This window comes from Lactuca sativa, chromosome 8 (genome assembly GCF_002870075.4).
Source record: "Lactuca sativa cultivar Salinas chromosome 8, Lsat_Salinas_v11, whole genome shotgun sequence".
Taxonomy (NCBI): Eukaryota; Viridiplantae; Streptophyta; class Magnoliopsida; order Asterales; family Asteraceae; genus Lactuca; species Lactuca sativa.
In genome coordinates, this window is record NC_056630.2 from 315,651,783 (window position 1) to 315,677,551 (window position 25,769).

Here is a 25,769-nt window from a genome sequence, read left to right on the forward strand (position 1 = left end):
AACTCTTTTTGGGATTATCTGTGATGTCAATGATGACACAAAACTGATGATCCCGGGCACGAATCTCTTCCTTCAAGGTCAAGAGAGACCTCAAAGTGTTAGTATGGAATCCCGTTGAATTACGATCAAACATTTATTAATAAATGTTGAAAGGCTTCTTTAAATAAGGCAAATTAAGGGTGGTTTCGCTTTAATTCAACAATTCAATTCCTGATATAAGAACGAACGTGAACAAAGTACTTGTGAGACCAGTGTAGTCTGTTGAACAAGTAGGTTTGAGTTAATTTTGTAGTGGCTTGGATTAATATGAAATCTCAGATAAAAATTTAAAACTGGATCCCTTGGGAAGAAATGTCAGGGTGTGTAACAATTTCATTGGAACCACACAAAAAGAAAAAAAATGAGATTTCATGAAGGTACATTCGTTAATTCATTGGTGAAAACTTGATCAAGTTAATTGGTCACCGTCAATTCGTTGGTGTTGAATTTTGGGTTTCACTCAGCTCGTAGTGGCACGAAGCTAAGATCATAAACACAGATGTTGTGTAACCATAAACCTCAGTGGTAGTTGCTGAGAGTCTCAAGGGTTACAGTGAGGATACGAATGTTATGGAGAAGTATAATGGGGATGGTGAAAGAAGACATAGTACCTCTGCTGCGAACATAAGGACCAAGCAGGAGACTCTGAACTCATGTGAGAAAAGAGTGAGGTAGCTCACGATTAGAATAAATGAGTTAGCCTTATTGGGAAGACAAGGTTTCTGTATACCAGGTCATGAAGGCTATTATTCAAAATCTTATGAGGCTTGGGACACATACAGCAGCATGCTTCTAGGGACACTTAAGTAAGACATCAAATATATCCCCATAAACGAATGAGCACACAAAAAAATAAAATATTTTTGGAGTTTTTGAAATTGAAAGAAAAAAAAAATTTATAAAAGAGTTAAAAAAAATACGATTTTTAAAAAAAAAACTTTGAAAGAAAAAATGGGAAAACCGAACCCGAACGTTCGGTTGGTTTCGGTTGAGGAAAATTTTGAAAAACCGAACCTGAACCATCGGTTGGTTTCGGTTCAGGAAAATTTTGAAAAACCGAACCCGAACCTTCGGTTGGTTTCGGTTCAACAAAATTTTGGAAAACCGAACCCGAACCTTCTGGAGGTTTCGGTTTTGGAAAATTTTTAAGAAACCAAGGAGTTTAGATAAGTAATAAAAAAAAACTTTGTACATAAAGAAAAACGAATTTTGCACCAGAAATGTACAACAAGGAGAAACTACCTTTGAAGTAATGAGCGAGTGAAATGGTGGAACCGAACCCGAACGTTCGGTTGGAATCGCTTCTTACGTTTGAGATCGAGAGGTAGTGTGAGGTACTGACTCTGATTCCATCATACCTAGCCCTTGCAAAATTTTATTGAATGATGCTTCTGGAAGAGCTTTGGTGAAGACGTCAGCCAGTTGATCAGTGGTTCTTACAAAGTGAACTTCGACATTTCCATCTTCCACATGATCTTTGATGAAGTGATACCTCAGTGCTATGTGTTTGGTTTTAGAGTGTTGCACCGGGTTATGACAGATCCTAATTTTGCTTTCAGAGTCACAATATAGAGGGATTTTCTTCATATTGAGTCCACAGTCTCGAAGTTGACTCTGGATCCAAATCACTTGTGATGTGCAGGATGCAGCGGCAATGTATTCCGCTTCAGCAGTAGACAGCGACACACATGTTTGTTTCTTGGATTGCCAGCTGACCAACTTCCCATCAAGAAATTGACATCCACCAGTTGTGCTTTTGCGGTCGAGTCCACATCCTCCAAGGTCAGCATCAGAGTAGGCTTGAACGAAGAAGCCAGAGTTGGATGGATACCATAGACCTAAGGAGGCGGTTCGCTTGAGATAGCGTAGGATGTTCTTCACTGCCAGCATGTGAGGTTCGCGTGGGTTAGCCTGAAATCGAGCACAATAACATACAGAAAACATGATATCAGGCCTGCTAGCAGTTAGATACATCAGTGAGCCTATCATTTGACGATAGAGCGTGATGTCGACAGCCGGTTTATCCAGTGAAGGGGTAAGTTTGGTGCCGAATGCCATTGGGACTTTGACTTTTGAGTCTCCCATCATTCCAAACTTCGCTAGGAGAGTCTTCGTGTAAGCTTCCTGGTGGATAAAGATGCCTTCGGGTCCCTGTCTTATATTTAAACCAAGGAAAAAATTAATAGGACCCATTGAGCTCATTTCAAACTTAGTCTCCATCAACTTTCTTAATTCAGCTGTTAAGCTGGGATTCGTAGAGCCAAAGATGATGTCATCGACATAAATTTGAACTATCATAAGGTGGTTACCTTCCTTTTTGCGAAAGAAGGTTGGGTTAACCGAACCTTGTTTGAATTTGGACATCTTTAAAAATTTTGTAAGCGTTTCATACCAGGCTCTCGGAGCTTGTTTGAGGCCATACACAGCTTTATCCAGAATGTAGCAATGATTTGGATATTTTTCGTTCACGAACCCAGGAGGTTGCTCCACATACACAGTTTCTTCAAGTTCTCCATTGAGAAATGCGCACTTGACGTCCATTTGGAAGACCTCAAAGTTTTTGTGAGCAGCATATGCCAGAAATATTCTAACCGATTCTAGCCTAGCTACTGGAGCGAACGTCTCTTCGTAATCTATCCCTTCCTCCTGACAGTATCCTTTGACAACCAGACGTGCCTTGTTCCTTATGACATTACCTTCCTTGTCCATTTTGTTTCTAAAAACCCATTTGAGACCAACAACTGAAGCATCCGGAGGAGTTGGAATGAGGTGCCAGACTTTGTTCCTTTCAAACTCGTTTAGTTCGTCTTGCATTGCTTGAACCCAATCAGAGTGATCGAGGGCAGTGTTCACTGTCTTCGGTTCAACTTTTGATATAAATGAGTTAAACATACAAAACTCAACCTTTGAGAATAAGGATGTCTGTTTTGCCTTCAGTTGAGATCGGGTCAGAACCTTTTCAGATACATCACCAACTACTTGAGAGATAGGATGATCTCTGGTCCATTTTGTAAGAGGAGGGTAATTCGGATCGAAGGTTGGATCTAGTTCAGCGTTGATCATCTCTTCAGGCTCAGATTGGCTATCGAAATCAAGCGTCATATCATCATGCTCCCCCTCAATTGATGAGTCTTGAGAAACATGAGGTTCAGGGGTTTCTTGTGGTGCTGGATTTTCAGGCATTGTAGCACCTTCGTTTGGAGGGGCACCTTCGGTTGGAGAGTTACCTTCGGTTGATGAAGGACCTTCGGTTGAAGTAGTAGAGCTTGGCTCCCCCTGGACATGTGAGCTTGGCTCCCCCTCGACTGAAGCATTGTTGTTTGGAGATTCATCAGCAGGCGATTCTCCTTCATGCATTCTTCTTGCAGCATCGTCGACAATCTGCTTCATATGATCTATTTTGTTGTCGGCTGCACCTGCTTCGGAGAGAGAAGCTTTTTCCGGTTCATCAAAGAGATCCAGAAAATTCTCGTACATATTGGCGATTGAGACTGTGACTTGACCAGTTTGAGGAAATATTTCCCTGGCAGTATCATCTATGGCCTTTAGCTTCTTGACATAGTTATCGTCGAAGGTCACATAGTATGTCTCTTCAATTCTTCTTGATCGTTTGTTTAGGACCCTGTACGCCTTTGAAGTGAGTGAGTAACCCAGAAAGATTCCCTCGTCGGCTTTGACATCAAACTTGTTGTGGTGTTCTTTAGAATTAAAGATAAAACACCTTGAGCCAAAAACGTGGAAAAATTTCACATTGGGCTTCCTGTTGTTTAATATCTCATATGGTGTGAGCGTGAATCGCTTGTTGAGATAGGACCTGTTTTGTGTATAACAAGCAGCAGAAATAGCATCAGCCCAAAAATAAAGAGGTAAGGAAGCGAAACTTAACATAGTTCGGGCAGCTTCACACAGAGATCGGTTTCGTCTTTCGACTATTCCGTTCTGCTGTGGTGTGTAGGGAGCTGAGAAATTATGGCTAATTCCCTTTTCTGCAAGAAACTCTTCAAACTCCCTGTTCTTGATTTCGAGACCATTGTCACTCGTGATGTTGCGAACGACCTTCTTGAGCTGAACTTCAATTTGCTTGATAAACACTTTCAGCTTTTGAGTCGCTTCAGATTTGAGCTTTAGAAAGAACACCCATGTAAATCGAGAGAAGTCATCAACGATAACAAGAATGTACTTGCTACCACCGATGCTTTCAATAGATGAAGGACCACACAAATCGATATGAAGCAATTCGAGTGGTTCAACAACTTTTGTGTTAATTATGGATGGGTGACTTTGACGACTCTGCTTTCTTATTTCACATGCAGCACATAAATGCTCTCTGTCAAACTTGAGCAATGGAAGACCCTTAACATGACCTCCAGTGACAAGTCAGTTGATATCTTTGAAATTGAGATGAGAGAGTCTTCTGTGCCACAACCAGCTTTCGTCGGATTGAGCTTTTGATAGCAGACATATTGCTGGATTTCCTTTGATGGGTTTCATGTTCAGCGGAAACATTTCACCCTTTCGCTCTGACTTCAGAGTCACTTTCTTTGTCTTTTTCTCTATGATTTCAGAACCTTCATCATCGAATGAAACTTTAAGACCTGTACCTCCAACAAGCTGAGATACACTGATGAGGTTGTGTTGAAGTCCTTCCACATAGGCCACCTTCCTAATGGTAAAATCACCATTCGTTATCATCCCATATCCCTTTATGGTGCCGAAAGAGTTATTTCCAAACTTAACGTTGCCACCATTTGCAAGAGATCTGTATTCCCTGAGTTCCTCTTTTCTCCCTGTCATGTGACGCGAGCAGCCACTGTCGATGTACCATTCTTCGTCAAACTGCTCGTCACTTATAACCTGCAAAAATTAAGCAGATTTAGGAACCCAAAGTTTCTTGGGTCCATGTGAGGTTTTCATGGGAACAGGAATAGTTAGAGAGATGTCAACAAGATAGGTTCTTTTACTTAGAGTTGATTCATCTTTCTTTTTAATGGTGAATACTTTTATTTTGTTAGGATTGGGTTGGTTTCCTGTGGGCTCAGGCTTGGATTCATCGACCTTTCGCTTTCCCTTCTGTTCAGCTGATGAATGAGATTTTTGAGGAACAGTGGGATTAGCTTTAGAGCAAGATGGAGATGAATGAGTAGAAGTAGAATGACGAGAAGAGTTAGAACGAGAGAATTTGGATGGGGAGGACTTTCTGGCTGATGACTCTAGGTGACCCTTTTGCTTTTGATCATTGGTGGGGTTAACCTTTGAGTCTTGTTCTCGTCTGACTTCAGAGCCGAATCTCTGAGTTCAGTTGGAGTTGTTCTTGGAACCGAACCTTTGGTTTCGGTTGAAATCCTTTTCAGAACCGAACCTTTGCTTTCGGTTGGTATCTTCTTGCGAACCAAACCTTGGCTTTCGGTTGGTATCTTCTTGCGAACCGAACCTTGGCTTTCGGTTGGTATCTTCTTGCGAACCGAACCTTGGCTTTCGGTTGTTGGAATTATCAGGCTTTCTTACGGGATTGTTTTCATACTTCAGATTCTTGTCTTTGTGTGAATAGTATGCATTCTGGGAGTGCCAGAATTGTTTCCTTTCAGAAAGGTTTTTCCTGTATCTTAGGTTCCTTTCTATCTTTTTATCCCTCATCTGTTTAGGTTGATGATGAACGTTCGCTTTCGCTTTTGATATCACCTTGGCTGGTTCCTTTTGAACTTTAGGAGTTTTTCTTTGAGCCGAGGGAGCAGCTGGAATATCTGAAGAAGATTCAGTTTGCCCTGAGGAAGTGGAAGGAGTATCTGATGAAGTTTCACTTGGAGCTGTTGGCGTTGAAGGAATGTCTTCTTTTGCTGAACGATCAACCTCTTGAGGATTATCTTTTGTACCACTTGTGCTTGGTTCACTGAAATTATGAGGCTTGTTCAAGGGTTCAGGTATGTATCTCCCTTTCTTCATCCAAGAGGTTCTTTCAGATAGGCCAACGGTTTCGTTTCCATTGTCAATAGGAGCTTCCCAGAAGAACTCATCACAGCCATCAGCATTGTCTTCGTTAACAATAGCCGTGAGTTCAGCTGTTTGATGTTCGGTTACTCCAGTCACTTTGTATACCTGATTTGGAGTGGTTCTGACTTTTTGATACACAACAGCCTTTTCTACTAATTTCGGGGACTTTTGTTGGGACAATTTAGCGAATTCCACAGAATTTTCAGAAATAAGATTTTTGTGGTTTTTAGATTCGTTTTTAACGAATTCTGAGTAGTCAACCGTATCCTCTACAGAAATTTCACTCATGTTTTCGTCCTCGTTAAGCTCAGATGCATTTTCAACATCGATTTTATTTTCTGAGCTTACTTTGGCATTTAGAGAGTCAAACTTTTGTATGGTTTCGGTTCTCAGTTTAAGTCTGTCATTTTCGTCCAAAAGATTTTTGAGCATGTCCTTATGGTCTTTGGATTTAATGAAGGACTCAATTTTGTCCAGTCCAATCTGATAAGTTGGGTTGACATCATCAGACGAAATCACACTCTCACAATTGTAAGCTTCGGCATCGATTTCATCCTCCTTAAATTCTAGGAATGGTAAAATCATACGGTGGATCTTTTTGCCTATCTCACAGTCTAAGTGAAGCTGAGTAATATTGGAATATAAACGTTTAGCTATTAAACAAAAAACATTTCGTTGTTTTAACAATTTCAAATTGTCTCTCTGCAAATAAATATTTTCGTCTTTGACATTAATTAATTCCGACTCTTTTAACTCAATCCACATACGCCGCTCCTCACTCTTCGACGCCACCCTGCTTAATTGAGTTAAGCTACTATCTAAATGAGAAATTCTTGTGTTAACGTTTTTTAGTTCTTTCTCATATGAGGATGATGGTACTTTAGATGAAATAAAAACAGATTGTACCTTCTTTATCAGTTCATCAAGCTCATTGAACTGTTGGCTGAGTGGTTTGGCCGTGAAGCACATATCTTCCTGCACCTTCGGTCCATTGCTTCCTCCATCGGTATTGTATCCCCTCATCTGAGATGCGCTTGACACCATGAAGCATTTTCCACCACTGCTTTCCTCCTTAGCCATATAAGCCTTTCCATGAGTAGGCTTCCTCACTTCTTCGTCTTCTGAGTCAGTAGACCAAACTTCGGTGCTACCAAACTCATCGTCATTAACCGAACCCTGCACAATAAGAGCATTAATAAAAGGGTTAGCGGTAGACTTTTTCTTTCTCAATTCATCCAATCTCTTCTGCAGCACGACTTCCTCATCCTTTCCGTCATGCTTTTCAGCCATCCTTTTAAGAACACAGTCCTTAGCATAGTGGTTCTTGCCACCATAGTCAAAACAGCTTACTCCAGAGTCGCCATCTGCCTTCGGTTCCTTCTTGGACTCCTCAGCCTTCGGTTCATTGTTCGCCTTTTCAGAGTTGTAACTCCCCTGCCAGTTTCGGTTTTTGTTGTTGGAGAATCTCTTCTTTATGAACCTCTTAGGATTGGATACCATCATGGCATAATCCTCAGTTGAGAGGTCATATTCTTCTAAATTGAGCTCTTCATCCTCCATCACAGCTTTACTTTTAGATAGGAGGGCCAACGAACCAAGACTAGAGACAACATTTTTCTCTTGAACCACAATCTTCTCTTGGGACTTTAGAATACCCACCAGTTTTGCCAAAGAGTATGATTTAAACTGTTCATGGGCTTTGACGGTGGAAACAACTGCTCTCCATTCAGATCGCAGTCCGTTCAAGAAAGTAACCTTTTGTTCGATGAGCTTCCTTTCAAATCGTGTTTGATCATCTTGCTGAGAAGATGATTGAAGCGATCAAACGTCTGGGTCACAGTTTCTTCAGCCCCTTGCCTGAATTCTCCAAACTCAGATAGAAGCAAGGTTTGGATAGAATGTTCAAGATCTTCGTCTGTGGAATACAGTTCGCGAAGTCTATCCCACACTTCCTTCGCCGTAGTGCATGAGCTGACCAGTCTGAATGTGTCGGACTGAAGGGCGAATCTGATCAACCTTAGTGCCTTAATATTGCACTGGAATTTGTCTTTTTCATCTTGTGCAATATTCGTCACGTCCTTAAGTAGATCGTTGTATTCTTTTTGCGTCTTAATAACTCTGGATGTTGCGGAATGAGAAAACGGTCCATTGATAATGGCTTCCCATATGAGAAAACCATTGTCCTCCGATCCGATCACGTAATCTTCAAAATGATGTGCCCATACTTCATAGTCATGGGTGTATAAGATTGGAATCTTTGTCGTCGAACCAATGCTGTTGGAGATATTAATAGGGTTTGATTGCGTCGCGTCCATTATGATCGTAATAACCTGTTCAAAGATCAGACTTGTAATAAAGCAGATTAGGGCAAAACAATAAATACTAAGATACGTCAATTATGATGACGGCTCAATAAATATCGATGATTGCGGAAAACCCTAATGGAAATCTTTTTCACAGAAAAGATGTGTATCGATTACACAGCCTCCTGCTCTGATACCAATTGATGGGATTAAACAACTTTTAATCTATGAAGATCGATTAGATCTTGAACAAGTATAAGTATAAGAAACAGCAAGAACGCAAAAATAATAGCAAACCAGAAAACAAAATTAAGAATGCAACAGCTTGAATCAATCGTGTTGAATGATTAAATAAAATCCTTAGAAGAGCTCGATTAAGAACATCAACTGTAAAGGATTGGAAGATTACAAGAGAGCAATATCGTAGAACTCTGGAATGTAAAAACTGAAATCTAGAATCTTAAATCTTAACCTAATATGCATGCAAGCATTAACTTATATACAATACATAAAAGGCTTTCGGTTGGACAGGCCCAAACCGAAGAATACAAGGCTAATCTACGAGCCCAAAAGACGCAACATAAAACAAAACTTCAGCCCAACAAGAACATCCTGCTGAATTGTCTTAAACTGGGAAAGAGGTATCAAAGTTTTCTTGGGTGGATGGCGAAGGTTCCCCCTGGAGTGTAGAACGAAATTCGCCTTGAACCTTCAAAGGTTCACCTTGGATTGCGGATGGGAGAGTAATTATCCTTGAATATGTTCTTGTGTTAATGTATTCTATGTTTTCATCATCCGCATCCGAAGAAACGTTTGATGGTTGAAACTCTCTGTGGATTGGAGCATCATCTTCTAGTATTGGAACCTCGATGGTTGTTGTATGGTCCGAAGTTGAGTTTCCCCCCTCAATTAGCGAGGTGGAAGTACTTAGTGATACTTCTTTGGACAATGTTGGACCAGATACATCAGCATGCTGCTGTTGAGCTTCTAGAGACACCAAAACTTTAGATAACTTGGCAGTATCTACCGAATCGAAGAGATCATCATAGTTTACTTCAACTAGATTTAGTGGACCCAAAGAGGCAGGAATATCACCTTCTATAATTGTTGTAGTTTCGTTTGATGGAGCATTGTTGCGGATGTGTTAGTCATCAAATTTCACATCAAAGCTTTAAATTATCAACCTTGTGCGTCTAATGAGAATTCTATAAGCAACCTTGTTAGTGGAATAGCCAAAGAAGATGCCTTCATCAGAATTTGGTGCGAATATGTTGAGGCGATCTCTGTTGTTGATCACAAAGCATCTACATCCAAATATATGAAAGAATCAGACATTTAGCTTGCGGTTGTTAAGGCCCTCATATGGTGTTTTGTTGAGACGTTTGCACACAATGCTTCGATTTTGTACAAAACAGGTTGTGGCCACTACTTCGGCCCAAAAGTAGAGAGGAGGATGTGCAAAATTGAGAATAGATCTGGTAGCTTCTACTACAGTGCAGCTCCTTCGTTCTAATACCCCATTTTGTTGTGGTGTGTATGGAGCTGACAAGGTGTGAGTAATGCCTTTGGAAACCAAGAAACTATTTAGAAGATGGTTAGTAAACTCGGTTCCATTATCACTTCAGATACGTCTAATTGGTAATTTGATGTGAAGTTTGATTTCCTTAATGAAGTTGATCAACACCTGCGGTTTTTCTGACTTGAGTCAAAGAAAGAAGACCCATGTGAAAGGTGTGAAGTCATCCACAATAACCAGTATGTATTTTTTGTGATGAAGAACGGCTACGGTAGATGGACCATAGAGATCAATGTTTAAGAGTTCCAACGGTTTAGAAATTGAGGAGTCAATCACCGTGGGGTGACTTGCCTTGAATTGCTTTCCACATTTACATGCAGGACAGAGAGAATCATTGCTGAACTTGAGGTTTGGAAGACCTACGACTAGTTCTCCAGTGACCAAATTGTTGATGTATCTGAAGTTAAGATGAGCGAGCTTGCGGTGCCATAGCCAGCTGACTTCGGATACGACTTTGGATAGAAAGCGTAACTACAGTTTGCCTATGATCAGAGATACATCCAGAGGGTACATAGTACCTTCGGATCTAGACTTGATCAAACTAGTGTTCATATCACTTGTCATTACATTGCAAAATTGGTCATCAAATTCAACACGATGGCCTGCTTTACATAGTTGACCAACATTGATGAGATTGTGCTTAATTCCTTCTTCAAAAGCAAGCTTTTGAATAGAGAAGTTTCCCGTAGTAAGAACACCATAACCTAGGATTATCCCATTCCCATTGTTCCCAAATGTGACATTTCCACCATTGCAAATTGGTCTGAAATCTCGAATGTATTCTAACCTTCCCGTCATGTGCAAGGAGCATGCACTGCCGATTAACCATTCTTCTTCTTGTTCCTCCTTGCACAAGGCCTGAAAATTACATGGTTAGTTTAGGCATCCAAACTAGTTTGGAGCCTGGTACAATAGATGAGTTTCTGATTAATGCATGAAACGAGGTTGAAGGGACTGGTTTTGTGTCAAATTTTAATCCTATTCCTAGGTGTCTATGAGTTTTTGGAGTGATGTGCCTTTTTGAAAAGTTACGAGGTTTCTGAAAAGGATCAGTTTTGACTCGAGATAACCTTTTCTGACAACTACATTAACATTGACAAGCTAACATTTTGTCTTCTGTTTTGGCACTTTGTTTGGTCAACGGTCGGAAGGATGTAGTAGATTTGTGATTGGTCCGAGGTTGGTAAGATCAGAAATGTGTGCTGTTGGAATTAGAAAAAGTTTGTCTCGAAGAAGATTTAGCACTTGTAGATACCTTGGGCCTTTTCTTGGGATTCGGTAAAATTCCCTTCCACTTGTTATAATTTTTATGTGATTTAAAAAGTGTTGGAATGGGTAAGATACCCTTCCATGTTGGATTGTCCGAGGAATAGATTTCAAAACTATTGCTTCGAAAAGACCTTTCTTTCTTTTGGGTTTTGTCAGATGAATTAGGAATGGATGTTGAAACTGCACATTCCTTTTTGCATGTTTTCTAGATGGGAGAGTTTTTTGAAAAATAGTGATCAAAAACAAACTTTTCTGGACTCTTAGATTTTGGAAATCATATACGTCTTTTATTTTTAGAAAAGGTTTGTCGATTTGTGCCTTGAGATCGAATATCCTCTTTGAAAGACTTTTTTGCTAAAGTTTTTGGAGAACCATAGTCATTAGAGTTTAACTGCGGTTTCCTGGAAACCTTCGAAATTTTTTGATAACGAGGGTTTGACTCATCAGAACTTGAAGATTCAGAGTTTTGAGAGCATTGACCTACTTCAGAATTTTCTATGGGTAGTTCATGACGAATTGGATAAGAGTCACTGAGCTTTTTATTGTGGACTTTGGTAAGGAAAACTTAGCTACCTTAGCGTAAGTCTGAGTTGTGACTGGAGTGGGATTTTTCTAAGGATCAGGACTGTAGTGAGGGGCACATCGGTCTGAGGATAAAGGTGGAAAGTCCTGTAAGACTTCGTGACTTTCTATGTCAATTTCTTCATTAACAACATATGAGGTCTGAGAATTTGAGTTGATTGTGCCACGGATAGGAGGTTGATCACATGTGTGTTCCGAAACCTCAAACACAATTTCCTCAATGACACAATTATTACTTAGATTATGAAGTCTACCAAAGTGGGTTCTGATATCTTCGGGAAAAGTGTGACACCCCCAAACCAGAACGGCGGAATCATTCGAGGGAGGATGACTTCATGTTGTATCGAAACAATAAAGAAAGCAATACAACCATCACATATATAATTTAAAAGTTTACAATGTTGAAAGGTACTTGTTTCAAAAGAAAATTACAATATGATGTTTAAAATGAAATTAAACTAACGCCATAGCGTCCCTTCTTCAAAAGTTGTAGTTTTACCTGAATTACTGAATCCTTGAGAAATACAAGTAGTTTTGAAAGAGTAGATCAACATTTAAGCTGGTGAGTTCATACCGAAGGTTTATACAGAAGTTCATACCGATGGTGTCTAGTCCACCTGCTGTCTTGGGTAATTTGGTTATGAAGTCCAATGTTATCAGTTCCCACTTCTACTTAGGTATTTCAGGTTGTTGCAGCAATCACGATGGCTTCTGGTACTCTACCTTGACCTTAGCACAAGTTAGACACTTGCTCACATAGGTAGCGATCTCTACTTTCATGTTCGGCCACCAATATAGTTTCTTGAGGTCCAAATACATCTTTTCCGAACCTGGATGCATGGAGTATTGAGTCTTATGAGACTCGTTCATGACCACGCCTCTGAATCCACCAAACTTCGGTGTCCAGATCCGATCCATGATGTAATGAACTCTTTCACCCTTGACTTCAAGATTGTTGTCCATTCCTCTTAGGGCTTCACCTGCCACGTTCTCTGTTTCCAAGGCCTCTCTCTGAGCTTCCTTGATTTGTGTGGACAGATGTGAATGGATCGTCATGGTTAAGGATTTCACTCGGCGACCTGAGTATTCTTTCCAACTAAGGGCATCAGCTACTACATTCGTTTTTCCTGGGTGATAGCGAATCTCGCATTCGTAGTCATTCAGTAGTTCAACCCATCGTCTCTTCCTCATGTTGAGTTCTTTTTGGTTAAGGATGTGATGAAGGCTCTTGTGATCGGTGAAGATCATGCATTTTGTTCCATAAAGACAATGTCTCCAGATTTTTAGCGCGAAAACAACTGCTCCTAGTTCAAGATCATGGGTAGTGTAGTTGACTTCGTGCGTCTTGAGTTGTCTTGAGGCGTAAGCAATGAACTTACCTCGTTGCATTAGTACACATCCAAGACCATGATTAGATGCATCACAGTAGACCATGAAGTCTTCTGTTCCTTCTGGCAAGCACAATATAGCTGTGTTGCACAATGCTTGCTTCAGTGTTTCGAATGCAGCGTCTTGTCTTTCTTCCCAATTGAAAGTAACACCCTTTTGGGCCAGGGTGGTAAGGCCCAAGAATTGTCGAATTTTCTGTTAGGGTTCTTGGAATAAATGAGTATATCGTCTATGAACATGATCACAAATTTGTCCAAGAATGAACGACACGCTATGTTCATTAAGTCCATGAACACCGCCGATGCGTTTGTTAATCCAAAGGGCATCACTACAAACTCGTAGTGACCATAACGAGTTCGAAAAGTTGTTTTGGGAACATCTCCTCCGAGGACTCGTAGTTGGTGGTACCCGGATCTTAAGTTGATCTTTGAGAAATAAGTCGCTCCCTGGAGTTGGTCGAATAGGTCGCCGATGCGTGGTAGTGGGTATCGGTTCTTGATAGTGAGCTCGTTAAGTTCTCGGTAGTCGATGCACATACGGAAAGATCCATCCTTCTTCTTTACGAATAAGACTGGTGCTCCCCAAGGTGAGAAGCTCGGCCTCATGAATCCTTTGTTGAGTAGTTCGTTTAGTTGGCTGGATAACTCCTGCATCTCTGCCGGTGCTAGATGGTACGACGACTTAGCTACTGGTGTAGCTCTAGGAATTAAGTCGATTCTGAACTCGACCTGACGTTCCAGTGGAACTCCAGGAGATCTTCAGGGAAGATATCGGGAAAATCGCAGACATCTGGAATGCATTTGATGCTCTTCATTTCTTTTTCCTTATCTACCACGTGGGCTAAGAAGGCATAGCACTCCTAACGTAGGTATTTCTGGGCTTTGACATAAGAGATGATTTGTAAATTGGTACCGGGTTTGTTGCCATAAATGACAAGAGTTTCGCCGCTTGGCAGATTTAGGCGAACGACCCTTTCGTGACAAAGTATATCGGCATGGTGTAGGCTTAACCAATCCATACCGATGATAAAATCAAAGCTCTTTATAATTATTGACATTAGATCGATTTGAAATGAGTGATCGTTTAGAGTTAGTGTGCAGCCTATGTACATATCATTTATGCTTTCTGCTCTACCGTTTGCCATTTCTATTGTGAATATCTTATTAAGTGTTTTAGGGTTCTGTTTTAGTATATGCTAGAATTCATCACTCACGAAACTCCTTTTTGCACCACAATCAAAGAGTATACATGCATAACCGTTATTAAGGAGAAACGTACCCGTAACCACCGTGGGATCAGCTATTGCTTCGTTCTGCCCTATTGCCATCATTCTTCCAAGGCCACCACCATTCCTTGCCTTAGGGCAGTCCCTCTTATAGTGTCCAGCCTCACGGCATCCATAACATGCCTAGCCTACACTAGCTCCTTGGACTTGGGTGATTGGTTGTGCTGGTGCTCTACAGAAACGGGCAGTGTGCCCCTTCTTGTTGCAGTTGTTGCAATGCGTCTCCCGACGATTTCCATTGTGATTTAAATTGCATTTGTTGCATTTTGGCAGGTTTCCAGCATACGGCTTCGCTAGTGTAGTGGTAATTGGTGCAGCAGTGGGGGTAGTAGCGGCATGGACTGCCACGATTTGTTGTTTCTTGGAAGGTTCCTGTGAAGGTTGACTCTTCCTTTTGTTCTAGAACCTCTTCTTCTTGTTGTTATTGGTATTGTCGTTGTTGTTGCTGCTTCCTCTGGGTTGTTCCGGTGCGGTAGTTGCGAAGTTTTGGCAGACCCCATGGTCTACGAGAGCTTGTGCCAATTGTTTGGCGGAATCGAAGGTGATTGGTTTGGAAGCTAGAACACTTCCTCGAATCTGGGGTGACAGTCCCCAGATGTACCTTTGATATTCTTGCTCTCTAGAGCAACTATTCCTGGGCAAAGGATTGCCAAATCATTGAACCTGTTGGTATAGGTCGTGATATCTGAGCCTACCATGCTAAGGCCCCAAAGTTCCTGTTCAAGCTTTTGCAATTTGCCCCGAGGACAGTACTCCTACAATAAGATTTGTTTTACGTTCTCCCAGCACATAGAGTTAGCGGCTACTAGCGTTAGTGACTTGACATGGCCATTCCACCATGTCATAGCTCTCTTAGAGAAAGTATTAGCAGCGAACTTCACTTTGTTCCCTTTCGGACAAGAACAAAACTCGAAAACTGCTTCAGTTTTCTCTATCCACTGTGATAGAGCCATTATCCCACCTGTCCCATTAAAAGTAATGGGTTTGCTATTCATGAAATCCTTGTATGTACAATTCCCTAAACGACCTAGGCATTGGCCATTCGTAGACCTATTCGCTCCCACACCAGAACCATTGTTACTCATTTGGGCCATTACCGCTGTTACTGCAGCCGTTACAGCAGCTATCAGTGCGGCATTTTCCGTTGTTGGAGGCGGTGTTGGTGGAGGTATCGTTCCTAGCCTGGGTCTTAGGTTTGGATGAGGAGGCATCGCGCTGCCAAGAAATTAAAATAAAAGATTATAAGTTTTGGTGGTTGAGAGTTGAATGATAATGAGTTAACTATCTTTAATAGTTCGAGAATTTGGTTTAACCAACACAGGGTTTTGAGTTTGATTTACTAATGGAGTTTGAATAACAATAAACAAACTCATGAACTCGAATGAAATGCATAGATTTAACACACAAAAGAGATATGTCCTATATATATTAAACGTATGGTTGTGTTACATCCGAAGTTAGAAAATTGTGACCTTTCTAAAGGTCTTTGATTACAGGAAGTTAAAGAGGGTAAGACTTTTAGCCGGTGGTCCTATTCTATATCAAAATTTTGGGATTCGGCAAGCACTACATGGGACGTAGGCTGCGCTTGGAGCTTGACTCCGCATCCGAATACTTTGCTTCCATAGGACGCCTATCGAAGGCGGCTTGTTGTTCCCTCATCTCGGAGAGGGCTGCAATCATTTGTGCTTGGAATGCGTCAGTTTGGAGTTGGGCATTATCATGTGCTCTATCCAGCCTACGGATGTCGGAAGTGCGAACCTGTACTTCCACGTTGACCTCACGAATCCGGCTAGCTTGAACCCCGGATTGATAGGACTAGTTGACTAGCTTGCCCACCATGACTGGGAGTGCTCGATCGGATGAACCTCCGCCGTGGACATCGTAGAAGTCTCGAAACATGCCGTAGGGAGGATGTATCCCTTCTTGCTGGCTCCAATGGTGGAGGTGACTTCCCTAAACGGGAGTCGGTCCCTGGAAGTTCCTCCTAATAGCAGGAGGTTGAGCGGCTGGAGGGTCGAATACTTATGGTTTTGAGTCCGTCCCAGAGTCATCCCCTCTCTCCAACTCGATAGGTTCCTCATCCTCTTCGGGATCTTCTTCGATCCATCCCCCGTTACCTTGGTTAGGGTAGTAGGGGTCGACGGGGTGATGAAATCCAACCATTGAGTCTATACGTGAATAGGGTTATAGGAATTGAACAAATTCTGAAACATGTAAAACTAAACATGCTGCTTAAACTATTGCATCTACCAAATACTCCTATAGTATTGAAATTTATATGTTTGATACTAGTGTTTATTTTTGCTATGTTTTGACTTGTTGCTCACTATGACCCTTCCTCGACATACATTAGTCTAATCTCTGATAAATATAGTTGATCAGACTATATTCCTCCCAAATTCGATTACATATATTGAGAACTAATCGTAGTCTCCAACTCGTTTCAATACTTCTTGTATAGTTCTAACCATGAAAATATATCGTTGTAAGCATGTACTTGTATTTTTACGACCCAAAATAATCTAAATTAAATGAAACGAGGCTTTAGGTGTAAAAACATTTTGTCAGAGAGTTTTAGTCCCTTATGCATTTATAGTTTGTATATCTTATGTGGTCCGGTATAATTAGTTCACTATAAACAATGCTCTGATACCAATCTATCACACCCCCAAACCAGAACGGCGGAATCGTTCGATGGCGGACGACTTCATAAAAATTTACATTTTTGAAAGGTACTTGTTTGAAAAAAATTACAATATGATGTTTAAAATGAAATTAAACTAATGCCATATCGTCCCTTCTTCAAAAGCTGTAGTTTTACCTGAACTACTGAATCCCTGAGAAATACAAGTAGTTTTGAAAGAGTAGATCAACATTTAAGCTGGTGAGTTCATAAGTATTTAGTGAAAATGTTGATAAGAAAAGAATTAAAATGGTTTGTTCATGTTAAATGTTCCAAGAAAATCCCATATTTTCTACTATAGTAAATGGTAGTTTGATTTTTCGAGAACTACGATTGCAATAGTGTTATTCATGTCTACAATAGTATTTTTATGTGTAAATCGTTAATTGATTTGAAAAACCTCGTAAATCAATGTGTTTTTACTACTCCATGTGAGTTTTATAACCATTCTATTTGACCAGGATGCCTATAACAACGTTCTTCAAGCGTTGAAAAGTTATGACGTTCATCACCCCAGGCCTACTGACCTAGTTTTAGCTAACAACTTAGGTGCGGGATTGTCAATCCCGTATAGATCTAGACACAACTATCACACTCCCCCTACAAGGGAATATGGTATATAATACAAGACTTAAAATGCATACTCGAATGTATGTGAAATGTCTCCCAAAACTTAGTATAAAACAGATTTACGTATCAAAAATGTCCATTTATTCTTGTGTAAGAAAATATCTCTTTGATATAATGTTTCTATTGTGTAAATGTTCCTGATTTCTCGTAAACTATACCTATTATAGTTTTTCAAAGTGTGTGTTTCGTTCGTATCGTAAACCCTAGTGTAATGCTCACTCATTATGTAACGTATAACACTTAAAGTGACTTGAGTGATCACATATACCTAATGTAAAAATGGAGCATTTTATTTGCATATATATATATATATATATATATATATATATATATATATATATATATATATATATATATATATATGTATATATATATATATATATAAACACATTTGATTTCCACAAGACAAGGTGTTATTGAAAATATATATTTCATACGAGAATACTCATGTAGTAGTTTATGAATCACACATGATTACATAGATAGAAAGTTTATATAGTGAATCGTTAAGTTATACATGATAATAACCGTTTGTTTTACTTGAATCCCCCCCTAATATTTTATAAAAAGCATTTATCAAACATTTAAAAGCGTAGTTTATAGGGGTATGAACTCACTTGAAAGATCGAAGAAGGCGAAATGAGAACCGAGCAGAACTTTGACTCGAGAAAGGAGATTTTCTCGGGATTCTCGGAAATCTCGGGAGCACAAACGACCTTCTGGGCTTGAGTATGGAAACCGGGGTTTCGGGATATCACGTGCATGAAAAACGAGGCAAAAACGCAAGAAAGATGAGAGGAAATGAGCATTTTCCCCGGAACCCTCACATCCGTTTTATAGGGGCTGGGAATCGCCTCGGTACGCTGGACGTACGGGGTTACGCTGGGCATATGCGTGCGTCATGCATGACAGCATCCTCGACTGCCTCGGAGCTCGGATGGGACGGGGCATCGCCTCGCATAGGGGGCGACGTGGACGATCCGAGGCCTAGTCCTCAAGTACGCTGGGGGTACGAGAGTACGCTGGTCATCTGAGAGTACGCTGGTCGTAAATCGGATTGGCCCGGTGACTCCTCCTTCGGATAATACCGAAATTTGATTTAAATTTATATTTTTATTATTTAGTAAACTTCAAATATTCATATCTTCTTCATACGAACTCCGGAGGGGCATAAAGTCGCACATTGTTAAACCGGGGTGAGGAATCCTCTGCGTAGGATATCCTTTGGACTAAACCCAATTATATGTATTGTCCACAGTTCCATTATTGACCAAATTTTCAATAGCTTCACTTTCATTGAGCAATTTTTCTATTAATAGATTTAAGCGTACAATATCACTCTGAGCTAAATCTCTTTGGTTTAAAGCTATCTCTAGTTGTGTTTCACTTAACATTCTTGCGTCCTTTTCTAACTCTAAATCTCTTTCTAACATGGCCATTTTGAGTCTTTTGTTGTGCAGTCATCCTCTCACATGAAACATCTCTTGGGACACTATGTTCTTCTCATCTAAGGCTTTGATGTACTCTGTAAGGACGGCAACACAAGTGTCATTAAGATTGTCTATGAAAGGTTGACAGTCATTCATGTTATAGTTTAGAGTTTGGATCATAAGTTTTACCAGTTCGACGATGCTTAGAGCTCCATCCTTTTCCATGTAGCAGTAGTTCCTTTCCAACTTTGTAGACCCATCATCATCAGCACTTGCTAGAATGCAGATCTTGCCTTTTCCTTTGATATTGCTGATGGTTTCTTCCTTATCTTCGGATGACCATACTTGATGGTCTCTTTTGACATGGGCCACATATGCCCTATCCTTTTCCTTTTCCTCCAATTCTTGAGCCATTTTAAGGTAGAATGCTCTGTCTTTCACAACATTAACATTGAAATCCTTTGCAAAATGATTCTCTTGGTTGCACTTGTGATATATTACAACATCACTTTTGTCTTCTGAAGGAGTACCGGAGTCAGAGGTTTGAATGGACTGCGGTACTTCCTTTGGTTGAGTGTTTTGAGATTGCGGTTGTGGGTGAGGACTTTTAGGATAATGAGAGTGATTGTTTTGTGGGTTGAAGTTAAGGTTGAAATGAGGTTTGTTGAATTATTGATTCTTGTGAAAAGAGTGAGGTGGTAGTCGGTTGAACTGTTTACTAACAAGAGCAATAGCCTTCTGAAATTCTTCTTCATCATCATACTCTATGTCGGTTTTGTACGACTGCGGTGTAGTGTCGTACGAGGAAGAGTAAGATTGATTACGAAGAGCTTGCGCTACAAGAGGAAGTGGTCCTCCGAAGTCAGCACAGTCTTTGAGTACAGTGGATTCTTGTGCTTGCAGTTCCCCATAGAGCTTGTAAAGAGACAGGGAATGAATCTTTCTATCTTGTTGAACTATCATTTTAGCAGTAGTCCAATGTCTTCCTAAATCGTTGAAAAATTGAAGGTTTGTTTCATGGTTACTGCGAATGATGCTAGCCTTTGATAACTTAGTGACTATCAGATTCAACCTTTTGAAAGAGTATTCTAAACTTTCGCCTGTACGAGCTCTGAAGTTGTTGAATACATTGAGTGCAGTTGTGAGCTCCTTATCTTGAGCTTGTTTTGAGCCTTCATATAACATCCTGAGAACATACCATATCTCTTTTTCCGATTTACAGTTTATGATAATGTCGAAGTTTTCAGGAGCAACTCCACAAGAGATTTCATAAAAGGCAACAACATCATTTTCCATTTTTATCAGGATCGTCTTTGGTGGGACGGTTCATGACTGGTTGTCCTCCTCCTAGTCTTGCTGTGGCGCCATCAGTTTGAACATGTGTATGAACAGGGACATGTGATCCTTCTTCAACAGATCGCCATACATCTTTACCAAGTCTCTTTAAGTATCTTTCCATTCTTTGAAACTAGTGATGGTATTCATTTGCCACCAATATTAGAGCTTGATTTGAACCACCAACACTGTTGCAAACATTCAGAGAAAGTGTTTGTGCCATTCTTCCTTTTTTTCTGTTTTTTTTTAAGAAATGAGCTTCAGTGGTATAGAAGGCCCTTTGAAAATCAGTGTTTTATTTTTTCAAAAAGCAACCACTATGGCTCTGATACCAATTGTTGAGAGAAAAACTAAGACACACTTGAACAAACGTTAGAACAAGTATAGTTGCGAAATTAGTTAATCTCAAGGATCTAAAAGCTCAACAATAATAAGTTAAAGAGTTAGATAGTTAGATAGTTAGTTGCGTAAATGTAAGGAAGCATAAATGACAGCAGGTGATATATCAAGTGAAATCATAAGTTGATTCATAACATGGAACGCATTCAAAGCAAGTTAGTGAGTGAGATCAAGCTTAGTGATAAAATCACGAATGACTTGCTCCGAAGAGAAATATTTGTCAGTTACGTTGGAGAGGATTTAGAGAGTAAGAAAATTATGAGATGTGTAAGAGAAATGTAAATGATATACTTGAGGATAGTTCAAATAGATAAAAGTGAAAAGATTTTTTTTAACTATGAAAGAATGAGCTCTATTTATAGAAACTCAAGAATTACATTTGATTCACTCTCTAAGAGGAGTTATACAAGGCATATTGGACAATAGAGAGTATTACAGATAAGATAGATAAAAATAAACTAAGTAAAGTAAGAAGACTGTGGTTAGATAGATGACTACGGATGAGGCTGCTCATGGGAGCTTGATTGTGGATGCTTGTGGGTTGCGGTAGGCTAAGTTAAGAGGGTCACTTCATGTTTCAACAAATACCACCAATTTCATTATTCAAAGAAAAGGTAAAAGCTTGTTTATACAAACTATGAAAGGAAATAATATTTCTTGCTATAACGGACGAGTAACAACAATTATTCAAATCTAAATTTAAACCATTACTAAGCAATAAAGAATAAACTCCAATCTTTGTCACAAGCGACACTTTATTATTTCGCATGATTAAGTTTATCTTTCCCTGCTCCACATCCCTACTTCTTTTTAGTCCCTGCAAATCACAACAAATGTGAAATCCACAACTTGTATATGGACCCAATAATTACCATGTGATGAGTTATTAGATTAAATAGTGGAAATACCTGCAAAGGAGGGCTTGATCTTGCCATCCTTTATGTCATGCAAGTATTTGGGGTAGCTTCGTTTCTAGTGCCCTTTTACATGACAGTGGAAGCACTCTGCATCCTTCAGATTGGATGAGGGAGTAGCAGAGCCAACTTTGGTCCCACTTGAAGAGCATCCATCAAGAGACTTTCCCTTGCAGATCTTGTAGGGAGCCTTCTTCTTCTTTCCCTTCCCATGGCCGATTTCTAGAATAGGGTAGAAGTAGTAGTAGTAGGTGTAACCACAACCAAATTGCCTTTCAAGTTGCTTTATGCAGTCCTTAAAAGGCCTTGAAGCTTCCTAAGAGTGACCTCCTCCTTGTTCATATGATAGGTCATATGAAACTGATCATAACAAGAAGGTAAAGAGTGTAGAAATGTATCTATGGCCAACTCTTCATCAAAATTTACATTCAATTTAAGCAAGCGGTCCACATATCTCTTCATCTTTTGCAAGTGGGTTTTGATGGGTTCTCCATCCTTCATCTTGGTTGTGATCGTGGAGGCAACGATCTCATACCTATCCTACTAAGCACTTTGATGGTATCTTTCCAACAAATCCTGATACATTTCAAAAGGATAATATTCATCATAGGACTTCTGCAGCTCAGCAGTCATGGTAGGAATCATTACACATGACACTTTTGTTGCATCCCTCTCATGAGTAGTATGTTCAACAATTTGTTTGGGAGTAGCAGTGGTGACATCAATCTCCTTAAGATCTTTATCTAGAACATAATCTTTGTCCTCAGATAATAGCCATTCAGATGTTTCGAATCCAGTCATTGAAGTTCGAGCCATCGAAAATGACCCTCCCACATAGGTTCACGAGGGAGAATGAGCCTGAAGGGATTGGGTTGGAAGCATTGTTTCTTATTGTCACACCCAAATGAAATATAAAGGCTAGGATCCAACACAATATTCTACAATTGCGAAAAGGGACGCCATAATCCAATTGTAAAATATTTGAAGGTAGGTAAATGACGAATTACCGATTTCCACCTTGAAAAACAAAACATATTATTAAGTTATTAATTGGATTGAAATTCCTAGATCCTTTTAGATTTATCACAATTTGTAATGGCATGTTTAAATCTCGATTGTGACCTTCAAGTTTGTAACTGGGATGCTAAGGATCACAAACAAGGTGTGAATAACCATGCAAACTAGCTTGGTACACTCAATGTTACGAATCAGCTAATCAATATGCGAGTTAACCACACATGCTCCATCAATCTATGATTAACATCAAGCTACCCTTTGCTACCCATTTTCAGTCCCAAATTAGTGTGCCGGTTAACCACACACGCTCCACTAATGACATAATAAGGCGCCAAGTGTAATTTCATGGATTAGCACCATTTTCACATTTTCCTAAAGTAACTAAGATTGGGAATTTAATAAAAGTTTAGTTACTTTATATTTAGCATTATACTTTTAATGTGGGAGAATTAATGTCCTATCTTACCCGTTTGGCTAACAACCTCCACCAGTCAAGGAAGTGGTGGGCGAGAGTGCACACCCATTAATCAACCATTTTATAGGCAGTAACCTTATACCGACCTTATAGACCGGCTTCGTGAATGACGCCTACTAACGGTAAGATTGACTTGTCTTAGATATATATATATATATATATATATATATATATATATATATATATATATATATATATTATTAAACTTGTAATATTATAATGTATAAAGGTTGAAGTTTAACTTTTAAAACTCTAGGGTTTGGAATTAAAGTTTCATTAGTGAGACTTTACAAATTCCAAAACTTGAGTGCAAGTTTTGAAAGTTGTCAAAACTCTTCATTTCTATAACTTATGAGTTTAATTGAATTTTAATTGATGAGACCTTTCATTTTCCATAACCTGAGGTCAAGTTCTGGATGTCATTAAAATTTATTTAGATCAATATTTTCAACAACTGAAATTATCATATAGTTCAAGATTGATCTAGCTAGACTCATAAACAAGAAACATCAAGTCAACAATTTGCAAGCAACTTTGTTCATCGTACAATTCAACAATTATCTTAAAACTTTGACAATTATCTTGTAATTGGATGAGGATGATCACTACCATATCATAAAAAATAGATGTTATGATTCAAAACAGTTTGTGGTAATGATCCTAACCAAATTTTGGCCAAAACCTTGAATTTCTAAAACCAGAGCCTGCAACTCATCGAGCGCATGAACTGACTCATCGTGTTGCTCTATTACTGAGTGGACCCGTCGAGTCAGCCAGTGGACTCGGCGAGCTCATATGTCAGAGGGCAGAAAATATATTTGTTTTCAAATTTGAAAAACACCGAGCATCATGTATAACAGAAAACAAACCTAGGCTCCGATATCACTGTTGGATTTTGAGCACTATAACACTCTTATGGTGCACATCCAACCGTAAATGCTTTCGATCTATGTTTTATCTAATTATACATGCATATTTTCAATTTTCCAGAGCATATATCCTAACTAGCATACAAATTGTCAAATAAACAATACAACTAGTTAGATGACTGACCTCTTAGAAGGACTTGTAGCTCTTGACTTTTGAAAGCTTGAGCACATCAAGTTTGATGCCTCTAATGGTTTAGAAACACCAATATGCAAGAGGATGCTTGAGAGAATATGTTATTTAGCACAAAATCAATTCATACTTTCCACGAATGTTGTGGCAACCGATTTTGGTTATGAGGGTTACACCTTGTAAACCCTAATTAGCTTTCATATTACTTAGGCTCCATGCGTTAACCTCCATGGACTATCCATGGATTGTCTCATTGGTTTAGCACATCCTAAATAACCATGGATCATTAGCCCACACTATAAGAATCATTGATTTACACAAACAACCCCCATATATATTATAAGTCTCTTTTGATCACCAAATTAACTCCAAAATAATTCTTTATCAATACTAATTAAATAATATGATTTCATATTAATATATTATACTTATAATATATTAATAAGTCATAAATAACCTTATTCTGAAAAGTCCGTCATATCAAAATGCACTTGTGAAGGAAACTGTCACACCCCCAAACCAGAATGGAGGAAACATTCGGGGGTGGATGACTTCACGTAGTATCACAATAGTTGAATATTGTAAAGAAAGTAACACAACCATCATATATATAATGAAAACGTATATTGTTGCGTTATACATATTAGCAAAAGAATATTACAATATGATGATAAATGTTCAATAATAAAACATCCTTAGTGTTCCTCTTCCAAAAGCGGGTAGTTAGCTGTATTACTGATTCCCTGAGAAATACAAGTGGTTTTGAAAAAGTGTCAACAATTAAGTTGGTGAGTTCATAAGCGTTTTGCATTGAAAAGTATATCCTTTTTGGTAGTAAATCGATGAACGAGGTTTTCAGAAAATCCAATATTTTCTATGAATGGTTTGAAAAGTTTCCAGAGTTGGAGTTCATCAGTATATTCCATACTTGAATAAAAATGATAAACTTTGTGCCAAAATGATGTAGAAAACTGAATGCATATATGAATCTCGTAAATCAAACTTGTTTTTATACTTTTATGTGAGTTTTATAACCATACTATTGAAACTGACGGCCCGTAACAACATTCTTCAGGTGTTGTAGTGTTATGACATTTGTCACCCCAGACCTGCCGGTCTAACTATAACTAGTAGTTTAGGTGTCGGGTTGTCAATCCCGTATAGATCTATACACAAGTATCACGCTCTCTCTCCAAGAGATTATGGTATATAATACAGGACTTGAAATGCGTACATACGAGTACGTTGAAGTTTGAATGTCTCACATTACTTGGTATAAGCAGATTTACGATGATAAAGACTTTACTTCATTTGAAAGTATTTCATTTGTCAAAATGAATATGTAAAATGTATGAATAACTTGTTAGCTATGCTCATTATAGCTTCTCAAAAG